Source organism: Octopus sinensis, linkage group LG28 (assembly GCF_006345805.1).
Source record: "Octopus sinensis linkage group LG28, ASM634580v1, whole genome shotgun sequence".
NCBI classification, from domain to species: Eukaryota; Metazoa; Mollusca; class Cephalopoda; order Octopoda; family Octopodidae; genus Octopus; species Octopus sinensis.
The window spans coordinates 7,978,750-7,996,249 of NC_043024.1; the positions used below are offsets into that span (position 1 = coordinate 7,978,750).

At 39.9% G+C, this 17,500-nt stretch overlaps 1 protein-coding gene across 7 annotated transcripts in view; it reads left to right on the forward strand.

Moving 5' to 3' along the window:
• LOC115225773 (zinc finger MYM-type protein 4) overlaps positions 1-17,500 on the forward strand; it is a 133,434-nt gene that overhangs the window by 39,805 nt on the left and 76,129 nt on the right. Inside the window, exon 1 of one of the 7 annotated variants that reach the window (XM_036514641.1) lies at positions 9,214-9,364. The exons of the other annotated variants lie outside the window; for them this stretch is intronic. The gene's annotated coding sequence lies outside the window, so the exon portion shown is untranslated. Of the gene's footprint in view, positions 1-9,213; positions 9,365-17,500 lie in introns of those variants that run through there. 7 annotated transcript variants of the gene reach the window in all.

A 17,500-nucleotide genomic window follows, 5' to 3' on the forward strand; every position in this document is an offset into this window, starting at 1 on the left:
TTAAAAGAAACACAGAGCATCTCAACAGAAATATGGTAACAAAAGGGTTAACAAATGATTAATTTAACCCTTTCATTACCAACCCGGCTCAAACTGGCTCAGGGCTCTGTAGTACAAATGTCTTGTTTTCATAAGTTTTGAATTAAAATCTTCCACCAAACCTTAGACACAATTTATGTTCCTGACACTAGCTGAATGATAACTAAGTTATTTTACTAAATTCTCTGTTATATTTAAAATTAATTGAAAGAAACACAGAGCATCTCAACAGAAATATGGTAACAAAAGGGTTAACAAATGATTAATTTAACCCTTTTGATACCAACCCGGCTCAAACTGGCTCAGGGCTCTGTAGTACGAATGTCTTGTTTTTGTAAGTTCTGAATTAAAATCTTCCACCAAACCTTAGCCACAATTTATGTTCCTAACACTAGATTAATGATAACTAAGTTATTTTACTAAATTCTTTGTTATATTTAAAATTAATTGAAAGAAACACAGAGCATCTCAACAGAAATATGGTAACAAAAGGGTTAACAAATGATTAATTTAACCCTTTCATTACCAACCCGGCTCAAACTGCCTCTGTCTCTGTAGTACGAATGTCTTGTTTTCATAAGTTTTGAACTAAAACCTTCCACCAAACCTTAGCCACAATTTATGTTCCTAACACTAGCTGAATGATAACTAAGTTATTTTACTAAATTCTTTGTTATATTTAAAATTAATTGAAAGAAACACAGAGCATCTCAACAGAAATATGGTAACAAAAGGGTTAACAAATGATTAATTTAACCCTTTCGCTACCAACCCGGCTCAAACTGGCTCAGGGCTCTGTAGTACGAATGTCTTGTTTTCATAAGTTTTGAACTAAAACCTTCCACCAAACCTTAGCCACAATTTATGTTCCTAACACTAGCTTAATGATAACTAAGTTATTTTACTAAATTCTTTGTTATATTTAAAATTAATTGAAAGAAACACAGAGCATCTCAACAGAAATATGGTAACAAAAGGGTTAACAAATGATTAATTTAACCCTTTCATTACCAACCCGGCTCAAACTGCCTCTGTCTCTGTAGTACGAATGTCTTGTTTTCATAAGTTTTGAATTCAAATCTTCCACCAAACCTTAGCCACAATTTATGTTCCTAACACTAGCTTAATGATAACTAAGTTATTTTACTAAATTCTTTGTTATATTTAAAGTGAGAGAAATACAAAGCCTCTCAAAATAAATAAGGTAATGAAAGTGCCCTAGCTTGACCAAAGTCCAGTGGCTGAAACAGATGAAAGATGTATTTGTGATGTTGAAATGGAACTGTTGTTAAAATTGTAGACTCTCATGGTGGAGTAGGTTTTCATTTCCTTTTTTCAATCATTAGACTGGCCATGCTGGAGCACTGTCTTGAAAGGTTTAGCGGAACAACTTGACCCCAGTATTTATTCAATTGGTCTCTATGGTTGAACTAAACAAACCAACACCGGTCATCAAGTGGTGTGTGTGGGACACACACGTATGATGGTCTTTGAGGTAGTTTCTGTCTTTCAAACCCCCAAGGCATTGGGCTATAATCGAAGATATTTGTCAAAGGTGCTGTGCAGTAAGACTGAACCTGAAACCTCATGGTTGCAATGTGAGCTTCTTAACCACACAGCCATGCCTGTTCCTGTGTTAGAAAAGTAGTTTAATCTAATCTATAGATATGTATAAACATTGGAAAGGCATTGTTGTTAGAATTGTAGACTCTGATAGTGGAGTATGGTTTGCATAGAACTGTTAAAATGGTAGACTGTTGTGGTGGAATTGGGGTGCCGAAGCTGACTGGTTTCATTTCTTATTGACACAGAATAACGAAATCAAAACTTAACTGTAATGGAGTTAAATGCAATTTGTCTGTCTGTTAGGAAAAATGCCAATTTTGAACTGGATTATTTTTGCTATTCTTACATTTTCAATACTTGTTAGAGTTCATTTAGGAATAAGATTAACTACTGAAGGAAGGTAAAATAGTGATTAGTTGTGTTATTTTACGTAAGCCCTTCACTCCCTGCGGAGTAAGTTAAGTTAGTTAATTTTTTGGCTCAAAAAGCAAAAAGCAAGGCCATGTAAGGGGACATGGAGTTATGTACAAGGAGGGGGTTCATGCAAAGAGTTCAGGCCATTTCTGGTCAAGAGAGACTTTGGAACCGAGCAGTCGTCAGCATCTTCACTATCTCGTCCGGCAGCTTATTCCACGGATCCGCAACCCGGATGGAGAAAGCCCCTCTCCTTCGATTGAGATGAAATCGTCGCAGATAGAGCTTTTCGGAGTGACCCCGCAGCCGACGCTCTGGAGCAGAGTGAAGAACAGCTCTTTCGAGAGGTTACACTTTCCGCTTATGATGTTGTGAGCGAGAATGAGATCACTACGGCGGCTGCGTTTTTTGAGAGAATAAAGGTCGAGTGTCTTCAGCCTTTCTTCATAAGACAAATGCTTGAGACCAAGAACCATGCGGGTAGCCAGCTTCTGGACTCTTTCGAAATGATGTATGTCTATAAGGAGAAGAGGCTTGAATCCCGTACTCCAGTATGGGTCTCACCAGCGTGACATAGAGCAGTAGGAATATGGCTGCTGTGAGTATCGGCCGTCAGCAAAATTTCTGCATTGTTCTCATGTGTAGGATATTTTTTCTGCTTCTCTTCAGTTGGATCCGTGCTTTCTCAGTTCCATCTCAGTATCCTGCTTCATGTGCTTCCCTGAGAGAAGGCCTTCCTCTCCTGAGTTTTGTTTGTGTTGAATTATCATTAATGATTCTGTAACCTTTTTTTTTCTAGTTAGGTGTTGAGCTCTATGTAAACCCATTTTGCTTTAAGTGATCATCATCATCATCGTTTAACGTCTGCTTTCCATGCTAGCATGGGTTGGATGAATGACTGAGGGCTGGTGAACCAGATGGCTGCACCAGGCTTCAATCTTGATCTAGCAGAGTTTCTACAGCTGGATGCCCTTCCTAACGCCAACCACTCCAAGAGTGTAGTGGGTGCTTTTACGTGCCACTGGCATGGGGCCAGTCAGGCAGTACTGGCAACGACCTCACTCGAATCTTTTACACATGCCACTGGCACAGGTACCAGTAAGGCGATGCTGGTAACGATCACACTCGAATGGTGTCTTTTACATACCACCGGCACGAAGGCCAGATAGCTGCTCTGTCAAGTGATGAATTTGAATAAGTGTTAGACTTTTACTTAAGCCTTTTGCTACCTATGGACCTTTGGCTATTGACAGCCTCTCTCCACTGCTTTGACTCCAGGCTGTCTCCTGGTGGTCAGAAGGGGAGTCAGCCTTGCAGCTTTCTTTTGGATTTTGTTGCTCTGTATAAGGCCTTCCTCTCTCAGATCTCGGTGCTTTTGAATTGTGATCGATGCTGCTGTAACTTTGCTTTTTTTCAAGATAGCTGTGTTGGCCTCTTGCAAACCCATTTTTACCTCTGGGAAGTGTGGCATCTATCCTTTGACCTGTCTAGCATGGGAGGCCCTACGAGGGGCCTGCACTCTGCTGGCATAGCTCTCAAGGTCTTTGAGGCACATAAGCTACTACACCAGGACTAGAGCTTGTGGTGAGATTGCTTGTATAGCATCTGTACTTTTTGTTTCTGCTAATCGAAGTTTACTTCACAATAAGGTCCTGGGTTCAATCCCACATCAGGGTATCTTTTACCATAGCCTTGCAGCATCCCAGACTGGCAGTGCTTGTGTTTTTAAGCAAAACACTTCATTTCATGTTGCGCCGGTCCGCTCAACTGTAAATAGATAATGTTGCGATGGATTGGCCTTCTGTTCAGGAGGTTATTAGCGTCCTTGCCTAACCAGTGGTGTGGCATCATTTGGAAGCTACAACAATGCAAGGAAGCGCACTGTAACTAGTGGTGTATAACATGGGATAGTCTGGTTGATACAGTGATATAATGAAAGTGTGTCTGTGATGTGTGCATGTATGTATGCATGTGTGTGTATGCATGTGTGTGTGCATGTGTGTATGTATGTGTGTATCCAGCATGAAGAACTTAAGCAAGCTGCACGAAAGTGCACGGCTCGTATAGTGAATGAGGAAAGCTTGGTCTGCAATGTTTGCAGTCGTGTGTGCTTGTCAAGAGCAGGGTTCATTAGCCACCAACAGAGCCGCAAATGCAAAATATAAGTTAGTCCTAGAGCGCACAATGTTCCTGAAGGTCGGCAATGGTCTTCCTCGGTCACGAGTGGACGGCCATCATATCATGCATGTGTATGTATGTATGTATGTATGTGTGTGTACCCTTCTCCTTACATTGCATGATGGTTGTAAACAAGCATTATAAGTGATGTTCATTTCCAGACTCCTATGGCACTGGGGAAATACTATTTTCTGCTGTAGAAAATCTGCCTCAACCAATTCTATCCAACCCATGCAAGCATGGAAAAGAGGACATTGAAGTGATGATTTTCCTCACTCCTTGGTGTCAATCTGACCTCACAGCCGAAAATCTTAGACTGCATTCCCTGCCTACTTCTCTCTCTCGTCTCCATACGTCATTGTCTATCACACACAAGTCTCCACACGAAATAGCATGTATAATTTTCATTTTTCTACCTTTCTCTGTAATTCTCTTATGTCGTTTGTTTTTATTTTTTTTTATTGAATTTATTTTGTAGCATTTCTTTTTTTTTTCTTCTCCTCCTTACACAAGCATAGGGTTGTGTATGTTTGCAAATTTTTAGTAATTTCAGTAATTATATCAGCATAAATATTTTGGGGGAGATATTTACTACTTGCATATTCCTTTCTATATGTAATCAATCAGCCTTGAAATGATAATCAATTTTTCATCATAATTGAACACAAAGCAAGCATAGTAGTAGAATATATTGAGCCCATTCATTACCACATTTCTACTGAAATACACTTCCAATTAATTTTTAAAATAATGAAGAATTTATTAAATTAACCATTATTAAGTTGCTGTTTCGAACATAAATTAATAAGGAATTTTGATGGAAGGTTTTAACTAAAATTCACTTTTACTCTTTCGTTGCCATATTTCTACTGAATTACATTGCCCTTATTTTGATTAATTTTGAAAATAATGAAAAATTTATTAAAATAAATTTGTCATGAAGCTGGTGTTTAGAACAAGGGTACACACTCATGGGCATATATTAGGGGGTGCTGGCAGAAACGTTAGCACGCCGGGTGAAATGCGTAGCCGTATTTCGTCTACCGTTACGTTCTGAGTTCAAATTCCGCCGAGGTCGACTTTGCCTTTCATCCTTTCGGGGTCGATAAATTAAGTACCAGTTGCACGCTGGGGTCGATGTAATCGACTTAATCCGTTCGTCTGTCCTTGTTTGTCCCCTCTGTGTTTAGCCCCTTGTGGGTAGTAAAGAAATAGGTATTTCGTCTGCCGTTACGTTCTGAGTTCAAATTCCGCCGAGGTCGACTTTGCCTTTCATCCTTTCGGGGTCGATAAATTAAGTACCAGTTACGCACAAGGGTCCATATAATCGACTTAATCCATCTGTCTGTCCTTGTTCGTCCCCTCTGTGTTTAGCCCCTTGTGGGTAGTAAAGAAATTTATATGAGGGAGTGCTGAAAATTTCATGACTTTAAGGGTATCACAAAAGCCCTAATTGGAGGTCCAACCTTCTGTGTTCTTTTACAGGGTTTAAAAAAACTGAAGGGCTGCTGCAAAAAGTGTGTGAATCTGAGAGGGGAATACGTTAAATAAAATAATTAACTGATCCTCCTGTATTTTCTTTTACCGAAAACCAGGAACTTTTCAGCTCCCCACCATGTGCGCGTGTGTGTTTGTGCTTGTGTTTTGACCAACTGTCTTGATTGTAAATGTGTAATATAGTCATACAAGCAAGTTGTTTGTTTCCAAACTTAGATGAAAACATGTCTAGCCATCATCATCATCATCATCGTTTAGCATCCGTTTTCCGTGCTAGCATGGGTTGGACGGTTCAACTGGGGTCTGGGAAGCCAGAAGGCTGCACCAGGCCCAGTCTGATCTGGCAGTGTTTCTACGGCTGGATGCCCTTCCTAACGCCAACCACTCCATGAGTGTAGTGGGAGCTTTTTATGTGCCACCTGCACAGGTGCCAGACGAGGTTGGCAAACGGCCACGGTCCGATGGTGCTTTTTATGTGCCACCGGCACGGGGGGGGGGGGGGTTAATATTACCTTGCTTGAAAGCAGGTGAGTGTTGGTAATTGGGAGGGTATCCAGCCATAGAAAATCTACCTCAGCAAATTCTATCTGAGCCATGCAAGCATAGAAAAATGAATGTTAAATGATGATGATTAACTCTTAATGTTGTTGAAGTCTGAATATTTTATAAGTAGAAATATATTGAAAATAAATAAACGAGACCTAAAATATGGTTGTCTTACATACGTGGTAACTACTGATGAATTTAAGGGTGCGATATAACCAGTTTGGAATAGGGATGTCTGTGTGGTAAGAACTTTGCTTCCCAATTACATGGTTGCAAGTTCAGTCCCACTATGTGATACTTGAGGCAAGTGTCTTCTACTAGTCCTGGGCCGGCCAATTGCATCTTTCGTTCGTTTTAGTCATTGGCCATGATGGAGTACAGCCTTGAAAAGTTTTATTTGGATAAAAGAACCCTGATATTTGTTTTAAAGCGTAGTACCTATTCTATCAGAGCCAAACAGCTATGTGGATGTAAACAAACCAACATTGGTTCTTAAGAGCTGGTGGAGGCAGATGAAAAGACATACAGATTATATACATGCATGTATGATGGGCTTTTAGTTTCTGTGTATCAAATATCAAATAGCTGGATGCCTTTCCTAACACCAACCACACAACAGTGGATTGAGTCCATTTTACGTGGCACAAGCACAGATGAGGTCAGTTTTGGCATGGTTTTTACAGTTGGATGCCCTTCCAAACACCAACCACTTTACAGTGTGGACTTGATGCCTTTTATCATCTTCATCATCATCATCATCATTGTTTAGCGTCCGCTTTCCATGCTGGCATGGGTTGGACAGTTCAACTGGGGTCTGGGAAGCCAGAAGGCCGCACCAGGCCCAGTCTGATCTGGCAGTGTTTCTATGGCTGGATGCCCTTCCTAACGCTAACCACTCCATGAGTGTAGTGGGTGCTTTTTACGTGCCAGACGAGGCTGGCAAACGACCACGATCGGATGGTGCTTTTTACGTGCCACCGGCACGGATGCCAGGCGAGGCTGGCAATGGCCACAATCGGATGGTGCTTTTTACGTGCCACCGGCACAGAGGCCAGGCGAGGCTGGCAACGGCCACGATCGGATGGTGCTTTTTACGTGCCACCGGCACACAGGCCAGGCGAGGCTGGCAACAGCCACGATCGGATGGTGCTTTTTACGTGCCAGTGGCACAGAGGCCAGGCGAGGCTGGCAACGGCCACGATCGGATGGTGATTTTTACGTGCCAGTGGCACCAAATAACTTATAAGACAAAGATCCCTTGAAAGTGAAGGGTGAATTGGAGGAGGTGATCTTGTGTCAGCTGATGAAAGGTTAGAGTGTGACAGAGAGACAGAAACAGGTGTGTTGCTGTGGAGGAGTTACATGGTTACTCAGCCAGAGAGAGGGAGCGTGTCTGATGAAGGATGAGGACAGAAACAGGTGTGTGCTGCTGTAAAGGAGATAAATGGTTAACTATCCTGAGGGAAGAGTAAGAGAAGGAAAGAGAGAGCAGGAGAGAGAGATGGTGGTGAATTAGATTTAAATTGTAGAAAGACTATGTTCTGACATCATTGCAGTAATTTCTCAGTCAGTTAATCAAAGCTGTGGTTATTGTGTGTGTGTGTGTGTAATAAATGTTTTGTTAATTATTGCATATTGTGCTTGATGTCAGCACCCAAAAGGGTCATACTGACTATAGAAGTGTACCAACTGTTGATATATTTATTTTTGTCTGGCAAATACCATTTGATATTCCCTATCACCTCTGCTATTGCTTTTTTCTTTTTTTTGTCTCTCTCTCTCTTGCTGGAGATATTTCACTCTTCTTTCTCTGTCTGTCTGTCCGTCGCTCTCTCTTGCTCATGAGATTTTCCTTTCTCTTTCACATTCTTTTTACTTGTATGTGTGTATGCATGAATGTGTGTGTATGTCTGTATGTGTGAATGTATATATAAATGTTTGTGTATGTATGTATATGCATGCTTATGTATGTCTGGATGAACATATATATATATATATGCAATAGGTGAATGATGGTATGTATATATGAATATCTGTGTGTGTGTATATATATATGCAATAGGTGAATGATGGTATGTATATATGAATATCTGTGTGTGTGTATATATATATGCAATAGGTGAATGATGGTATGTATATATGAATATCTGTGTGTGTGTATATATATATGCAATAGGTGAATGATGGTATGTATATATGAATATCTGTGTGTGTGTATATATATATGCAATAGGTGAATGATGGTATGTATATATGAATATCTGTGTGTGTGTGTATATATATATATGCAATACGTGAACGATGGTATGTATGTATATATATATATATATATATATATATATGCAATATGGGAATGATGGTATATATATATATATGGATATCAGTGTGTGTGTGTGTGTGTGTGTGTGTGTGTGTGTATATGCAATAGGTGAATGATGGCATGTATATATGAATATCTGTGTGTGTATGTATGTATATATATATATATATATATCCATTTAACCCTGTATATAAACCAGTGAAATAATATTTGTGACTTCACTCGAAAGTTATATTGCTACTGTGCATGGTAATGAAGATAAGGTCGTACTGATAGCCTGGTAACTGGAGTTGCTGCTCTACTGACTTTATTATTATTATTATTATTATTATTATTATTATCATTATTATTATTATTATTATTATTATTATTATTTTCATCTTTATACATTGACACAATCTCTAGAATTAAATTACAGTGTAAAACAGGGGGTGGGGCGATATGAGCGAAACAGTGCCGGGTCGGGTCACAGTGGGGGGTAAGGTGCTGAGCTGAAAAAAAGTGACTACCAGCAAAAGAGCTGGAGCTTGTTGGTTGTGGTTGTGTGCGGAGGAGTGAGGTAGTAGCTGTGGCAGAAGTAGGCCAAAGACTTGGGCGGGCTTGGAGGTAGACTAAGTTAGACCATAGCAGACGAGGAGGACGGCCGACGGAAGGTAGGAGTAGCAGAGCGGTACGAGTTAGACCTCGCTGAGATGTAATAACAAAGGAAAGACCTTTGACTGCTGTTTGGTATTAAACCCAGGATAGCGCGGAAGGAAGGAATGTTTTGGTCTTAAGAGCGAAGTAAAGCTAACAAAGGCATGCGTATGTACAAATCCTAAAAGTACAATTGTATTTCCGTTTAAACAATCTTGCTGTGTGTGTCTCCTTTGTGCGTGTGTATATGTTTAAAGAAACTCAGCCTGTGGTTAGAAGTTTTTGTTTTTTTTTATATATATATATATATATATCTCGTTTCAGTCGTAGGACTGTGGTGGTCATGCTGGAGCACCGTGGAAAGTTTTTTAGTCGAACAAATTGACCCCAGTATTTTTTCTTTCACTTTTTTTTTTTTTAGTGTGGTGTTTATTCCTGTTGGTGTTTTGCGTAACTGCTAAGGTTAGTCACACGAACATAAACTAACACCTGTTTTCAAGTGGTGGAGGAGAGACACATACAAATACACATAGGAATACCTGCATATACACAAACACACACACACACACACACAAGTGTATATATGTCATCATCATCATCGTGTATATATATATATAATATAGAATAAATGTGCCCTTTTTAAAGCCTAGCCAGGCTCATGGGCCCGGTTTCCAGGTTTCTGTGGCGTATGTGTTCCCCAGCTGGATGGGACACCAGTCCATCGCAGAAAATTAAATGCACCCTTTTAAAGCCTAGCCAGGCTCATGGGCCCGGTTTCCCGGTTTCTGTAGCGTATGTGTTCCCCACCTGGACAGGACCCCAGTCCATCGCAGCGTTACTCATTTTTGCCAGCTGAGTGGACTGGAGCAGTGTGAAATGAAGTGTTTTGCTTGAGAACACGTGCCACCCAGTCCAGGAATCGAAACCACAATCTTACGATCATGATGCTGACACCCTTACCACTAAGCCACGCGCCTCCACACACACACACACACATCATCATCATCATCATCATCGATGTATATATATATATATATATATATATCTTACAGACTTATACACACAGTCTATTACCAAATTCAATCTCCTGCATTGTTTACTCATTTGCCGCAGGTGCTGTGCAGTGAGTTTGAACCTGATATCAGACGGTTGCAAAGTGAGCTTTTGAACCACACAGCCCTGCCTGCTTCTAAACCACATACTTTCCTGCTTTTAAACCTTTTTGCTCTGCCTGTCAAGAGTCTTTCCCCATTGATTCCTGTAATTTGATGTGAATCCCGGGAATTTTAAGAGTATAAACATAGGCGCAGGAGTGGCTGTGTGGTAAGTAGCTTGTTTACCAACCTCATGGTTCAGGGTTCAGTCCCACTGCGTGGCACCTTGGGCAAGTGTCTTCTACTATAGCCTCGGGCCGACCAAAGCCTTGTGAGTGGATTTGGTAGACGGAAACTGAAAGAAGCCCGTCGTATATATGTATATATATGTGTGCGTGTATGTTTGTGTTTGTCCCTCTAGCATTGCTTGACAACCGATGCTGGTGTGTTTATGTCCCCGTCACCTAGCGGTTCGGCAAAAGAGACCAATAGAATAAGTACTGGGCTTACAAAAGAATAAGTCCCGGGGTCGAGCTGCTCGATTAAAGGCAGTGCTGCAGCATGGCCACAGTCAAATGACTGAAACAAGTAAAAGAGAGTAAAAGAGTATAGGAATGTGATGTTTTCTATTTTTCTGAGGGGGTGGGCAGGTCATTAAATCGTTTCCATCGTAGTTTTGGGGTGACAAATTTAAGGAGAAAAGTTACATAAATCAATTTCATGTATGTCAGTATTTGACCAGGTGTGAAGGGGCATGGCTCAGTGGTTAGAGTGTTGGGCTCACAATCAAGAGGTAGTGAGTTCAATTTCTAGGCTGGGCTGTGTGTTGTGTTCTTGAGCAAGACAGGGAGAGGCTCATTGATTCCATTGACCCAGTGTTTGATTTATTCTCGATTTTATCAACCTTGGTAGGATGAAAGGCAAAGGCAACAGTTGATTGTATGAGGATTTGAGCTCAAAATATGAAACAAGCTGTGGTTAAGAGGCTTGCTTCCCAAACCTGTGATTCTGGGTTCAGTCCTAATGCGAGGCACCTTAGAATCGAACTTTTTTGAGTTGAACTGTGTCTGTTAATGTGTTGAAGTTTATTAGTAGGTTGCTCGACCTGCTTGAAATAGCAGCCAAATTCCCCTCATATCACAGTGATGTCTTAGCCCCTTAGTGTTCAGATTATTCCATCAAACATAATGCTTATTGATTCCCATTGATTTGAATTAATCATGCATTATCTCATATCTTCAAGATCTTGATGGTGTAATTACTTAATTTAGAATAGCATTGTAGGGTAGGTGTGAGAGCCTGGATCTGGTCAGTTTGAACATAAAACAGGTTAAATATTTTGGCCGAATATGGCCGGTTTAGATACTAAAGGGTTAAAAGAAATCTTTGTCTCTGTCACTCAGCCTGCTAGAATATGCTTCCTTAACCCTTTAGCATTTAAACCAGCCATGTCCTACCAAAATATTCTACCTTGTTCAAACTGGCCAGATCTAACTTCTTATACCAACTCTACAATATCATTCTAACAAATTAACAGTTACCTCATCAAAATCTCATAACCACAAAATAAGGCATGATTAAATCAAAACAATCATCATCATCATCGTTTAACGTCTGCTTTCCATGCTAGCATGGGTTGGACGGTGCAACTGGGGTCTGGGAAGCCAGAAGGCTGCACCAGGCTCCAATCTTGATCTGGCAATGTTTCTACAGCTGGATGCCCTTCCTAACGCCAACCACTCCGTGAGTGTAGTGGGTGCTTTTTATGTGCCAGTCGAGGCTGGCAAACGACCACGATCGGATGGTGCTTTTTATGTGCCACCGGCACGGAGGCCAGTCAGGGCGGCGCTGGCTACGGCCACGTTCGGATGGTTCTCTAGCTACAAATTCCATTGATGTTGCTCAATTGTGATTTTGATTTTCAACAATGTGAATAAAAAAAAAAGCATTATTTTTGACAGAATAATGCGACTGCTAAAGAGTTAACCCTTTCGTTACCGTATTTATTTTTGAGATGCTCTGTGTTTCTTTCAATTAATTTTAGATATAACAAAGAATTTAGTAAAATAACTTAGTTATCATTAAGCTAGTGTTAGGGACATAAATTGTGACTAAGGTTTGGTGGAAGATTTTAATCCAAAACTTATGAAAACAAGACATTTGTACTCAGAGCCAGAGCCGGGTTAGTAACAAAAGGGTTAAACCAGCCAGATTGAGCTCAAAATGTTCAAACTGATCGGATCTGACCTCTCACACCTACCCAACAATGTCATTCAAAAAGAAAAGCTGCAAAATAATGCATGATTAACAATGTGAATGAATGGAGATTAATCTGAGGGCTAATGGGTTAATGCCCATCCTGTTATTTGTGTTGAGCCGGTGACAACCTTCTTTATGATTTATTCAAAGCGTTTAAATATATCTTTGTCACTGATATACCATTATCAATTTGAAGTAAAAGCCTAGTTTCATAATCGCCTCCTCTCTCCTGCACACCTCCACAAAAGAAAGATTTCTTCACACCCACCTCCTCCAACTCATACCTACTGAGATGGGAGCAGAAGTGAAGGCTTTAGTGACAGTTTAATTACCCCTTTTATTCAGAATGTTTGGTCAATTGGTAGTTTGATCCCCCTTATCAAGTATGGTATAATTTAGGTAGAGGGACAGTTAAATTTAGGGGGAAGGGGAAAAGCTTTGCCCTTTAGCACTTGAAAAATATTCGTAGTTGCCTGCCTAATTAGCTATATAAATTATAGCTTTAAATATGTACCATTTCATTATACAATGTGTGTCTGAGCTATCATGAAAGCCTCTTCTCTGTCTGGTCCAGTGGAACCTGTATTCTCAATGTTTTGTGATCTCCTCATTTGCTGTGCTCCTTTCTCGAATTTCCTCACTCCAGATATGCTCCCATAATGATATGCTCCCTAATTCCTAGCATGGACCATTCCATGGCCCTTTGTGTTGTGACAGTCAAGGCTGATCTGGAACCCGCCCCCATATCTACGGCGTTTGCCGCTGGAATAGGGAGTGGTTGGAGATCACGCGGTCATTAGCCTCAGATCGGCAGGTTTGGTCAGCGTTTGTGAGAGATGCAGCATTGAGGATGGATGAAACCAGCTCAACCCACCCCGGGTGAATGCTGTCTCAAGTCAAGTCAAGATGTCTCACTTGCATATAAAGAGCATGGGTAGGATGGTGCCATTGAAGCCTGCCTAATAGGATAAAGATACAGTCCCCTTACAAAAAGACGGGATGGTCATGACTGGAATGCCTTTGATTGTAGGTCTGCTTCATGAGGACTGACATGGGTTTAACCAGTAACAACAATACTGTGTTGTACCACGTCCGAGAGAGGAGGGTACAATTTTCAACTTGTTTACTGCTGGTAATGCTACCTGCAGAATGACTAGGTAATCAAAGCTTTGTGAATGGATTTGGTAGACGGAAACTGAAAGAAGCCTCTCGTGTGCATGTATGTGTCTGTTTGCCCTTTCCCCCACCATTTGACAACTGGTGTTGGTGTGTTTACATTCACATGATGTAGTGGTTTGGCAAAAGAGACCAATACAATACTCTTTACTCTTTTACATGTTTCAGTCATTTGACTGCGGCCATGCTGGAGCATCGCCTTTAATCAAGCAACTCGACCCTGGGACTTATTCTTTGTAAGCCCAGTACTTATTCTATCGGTCTCTTTTGCTGAACCGCTAAGTGACGGGGACATAAACGCACCACATCGGTTGTCAAGCAATGTTGGATGGGACCAACACAGACACGCAAACATACACACACACACACGTATATATATATATACATATATACAACGAGCTTCTTTCAGTTTTCGTCTACCAAATCCACTCACAAGGCTTTGGTCAGCCCGAGGCTATAGTAGAAGACACTTGCTCAAGGTGCCACGCAGTGGGATTGAACCCGGAACCATGTGGTTGGTAAGCAAGCTACTTACCACACAGCCACTCCTGCGCCTTTTAAGTACCAGGCTTTAAAAAAAAAATCAAAAAATGTACTGCGATTGATTGATTCGATGAATAATTCTTCAAGGCAGTGCCCCAGCATGGCCACAAGTCAAGGGACAAACAAGTAATAGATAAAAGGTAAAACATATACATATATGCATTAATGTCTTTTTTCTTTTGTGTTCAATTAATGGTAATTTCCTTAGTCAGCTGACGTAGAATCAAAGAGATTCATCTATGAAGAATGGGTCTGATGGAAAAATTCAGTTCCCAGACAGTATATAACAATAGACACAAAGTAGATAGTAGTCATTACCAAGACCTGTAGTTTCAGCTACCGTTAGCGGTATATCGGTTCTGTATTGGTGTGATATAGGTTTTAGCGTTAGACTGTTGGAATATGGTGGTTTTGATGTCATCACTGGTGGTCATTGTTCACACTGAATTGTATATACGCATGCATACACACGTGTATGCGTGCGTATATAGGTGTGTTTGTGTGCATGTGTAGGTGTCTATATGCATGCATGTATGTGTGTATAGGTGTGTGTGCACGTGTGTACATACATGCATATGAATATATATGTATATATATGTATATATGTATATGTATGTAGGTATATGTATGTATATATGTATGTATGTATATATGTATGTATGTATATATGTATGTATGTATATGTATGTATATATGTATATGTATGTATGTATATATATGTATATGTATATATATATGTGTATGTATGTATGTATGTATGTATGTATGTATGTATATATGTATATATATATGTATGTATGTATAATATATATATATGTATATATATATATGTATGTATGTATAATATATATGTATGTATATATATATATGTATGTATGTATAATATATATGTATAATATATATATATGTATGTATAATATATATGTATAATATATATATATGTATGTATAGTATATATATATGTATGTATAATATATATATATGTATATATATATATATATATATATATGTGTGTGTGTGTGTGTGTGTGTGTGTGTGTATGTATGTGTCTCTATATGTCTCTATATACACACATAGAAATCAATAATGTCAGTCTTATCACCACCTTCGATCCCCACACCCACCCTCTGCTCTATTCTCTTCTATTAGCAATGTCGTACTATAAGCATTAGAATGTTCTATATATTCAACAGCAGTGTAGTCGTAGCTGACACATAGTAATCATGCATTACTGATTTTTACCATTCCAATCTATTCAGTTCTTAGCAGTCTTTTTCATTCTAGCCATTTTAACGAGCCATTTACATTTTACTGATGGCATCACAATGGTCTGTTGACAACATAGCTGTTGAGCTGTTGTTGTTATTGTTGTTGTTGGTGTTGTTATATATAGCCCCTATTTTAGCACTGTTGAGCACACAATCCTATAATTAAAGGGTTTTTTTATTTGTGTTTTTTTCTTTTTTTGGGAGGTGGTATAATGTATCCAGAACTAAATTAGCCAGTGTGTGCCCCGCCCCTTAAAAAAAAAAAACAGTATCTTTTATTTTTTAACCCTTTCGTTACTGTATTTATTTTGAGATGCTCCGTGTTTCTTTAAATTATTTAAAATATAACAATGAATTTAGTAGAATAACTTATCATTAAGCTAGTGTTAGGAACATAAATTGTGACAAAGGTTTGGTGGAAGATTTTAATTCAGAACTTTTGAAAACAAGACATTTGTACTACAGAGCCAGAGACCGTTTCAGCCAGGTTGGTATCAAAAGGGTTAAATATAATAAAGAATTTAGTAAAATAACTTAGTTATCGTTAGCTAGTGTTAGGAACATAAATTGCAACTAAGGTTTGGTGGTATATTTTAATGAAAAACTTATGAAAACAAGACATTTATACTACAGAGCCAGAGCTGGTTTTGGCCGGGTTGGTAACGAAAGGGTTAATTGTTTCAGCTGTTGGTTTGTGGCCATGCTGAGGTACTGCCTTAACCCTTTTGTTACTGTATTTATTTTGAGATGCTCTGTATTTCTTTCAATTACTTCAAATATAACAAAGAATTTAGTAAAATAACTTAGTTATCATTCAGCTAGTGTTAGGAACATAAATTGTGACTAAGGTTTGGTGGAAGATTTTAATTCAAAACTTATGAAAACAAGACATTTGTAGCCAGAGCCAGTTTCAGCCGGGTTGGTAACAAAGGAGTTAAAGAGTTTTAGTTGTACAAATTAAACCTTCTTCTTCTTCTTACAGCATTCACCCGGGGTGGGTTGAGCTGGCTTCATTCATCCTCAATGCTGCATCTCTCACAAACGCCGACCAGGCCTGGCGATTTGAGGTTAACGACTGCGTGATCTCCAACCACTCCTTATTCCAGCGGTGAACGCCGTAGATATGGGGGCCTAGGTTGGGTTCCAGGTCAGCCTTGACTGTCATCAGCCAGGTTTTTCGTTGTCCACCACATCGCTTTCGCCAACCCTGAAGGGGAGCTGGGGCAATTGCTTCATAGGTTGGGTTCCAGATCAGCCTTGACCATCATCAGCCAGGTTTTTCGTTGTCCACCACATCACTTTCACCAACCCTGAAGGGGAGCTGGGGCAATTGCTTGGTAGATGAATTCCCCTGGTTGACGACAGAGGGCATGACCCCAGCCAACGCAGACATCTTGTTAGGATGACTTGTCACACATGTACAAATTAACCCTAGTACTTATTTTTCTGTTTTTAAACTGTGGTACTTGCCAATCACTGTTGCTTACAGGGGTGCAAACAAACAAACATCAGTTGTCAAGTGGTTGTGAGTCGGGGAGAAACAACGCATAATGCATATATAACTGGTGCTCTTTCACTTATAATGATGAGTGTTACAGGTGATCCAATTAATGCAACACCCTGCATGTGAAATTAACATGCAGGTGGTTGAGTACTCCACGAACATGCATGCCCTTAATGTAGTTCTCGGAGAGATTCAGTTTGACACAGAATGTGACAAGGCTGGGCCTTTAAAATACAGGTACAACCCTTTTTTGCCTGCTTAGTGGACTGGAGCAATGTGAAATAAAGTGTCTTGCTCAAGGACACGCCATGCTGCCAGGAATCAAACTCACAACCTTACAATCCTGAGCTGAATACCCTAACCACTACGCCATGCACCTTCACTGCAAATTCTACCAAAATCGCTCAAAAGGTATTGTTAAACCAGGGGTTATAGTTGAAGATGCCCAAGGTGCCATGCT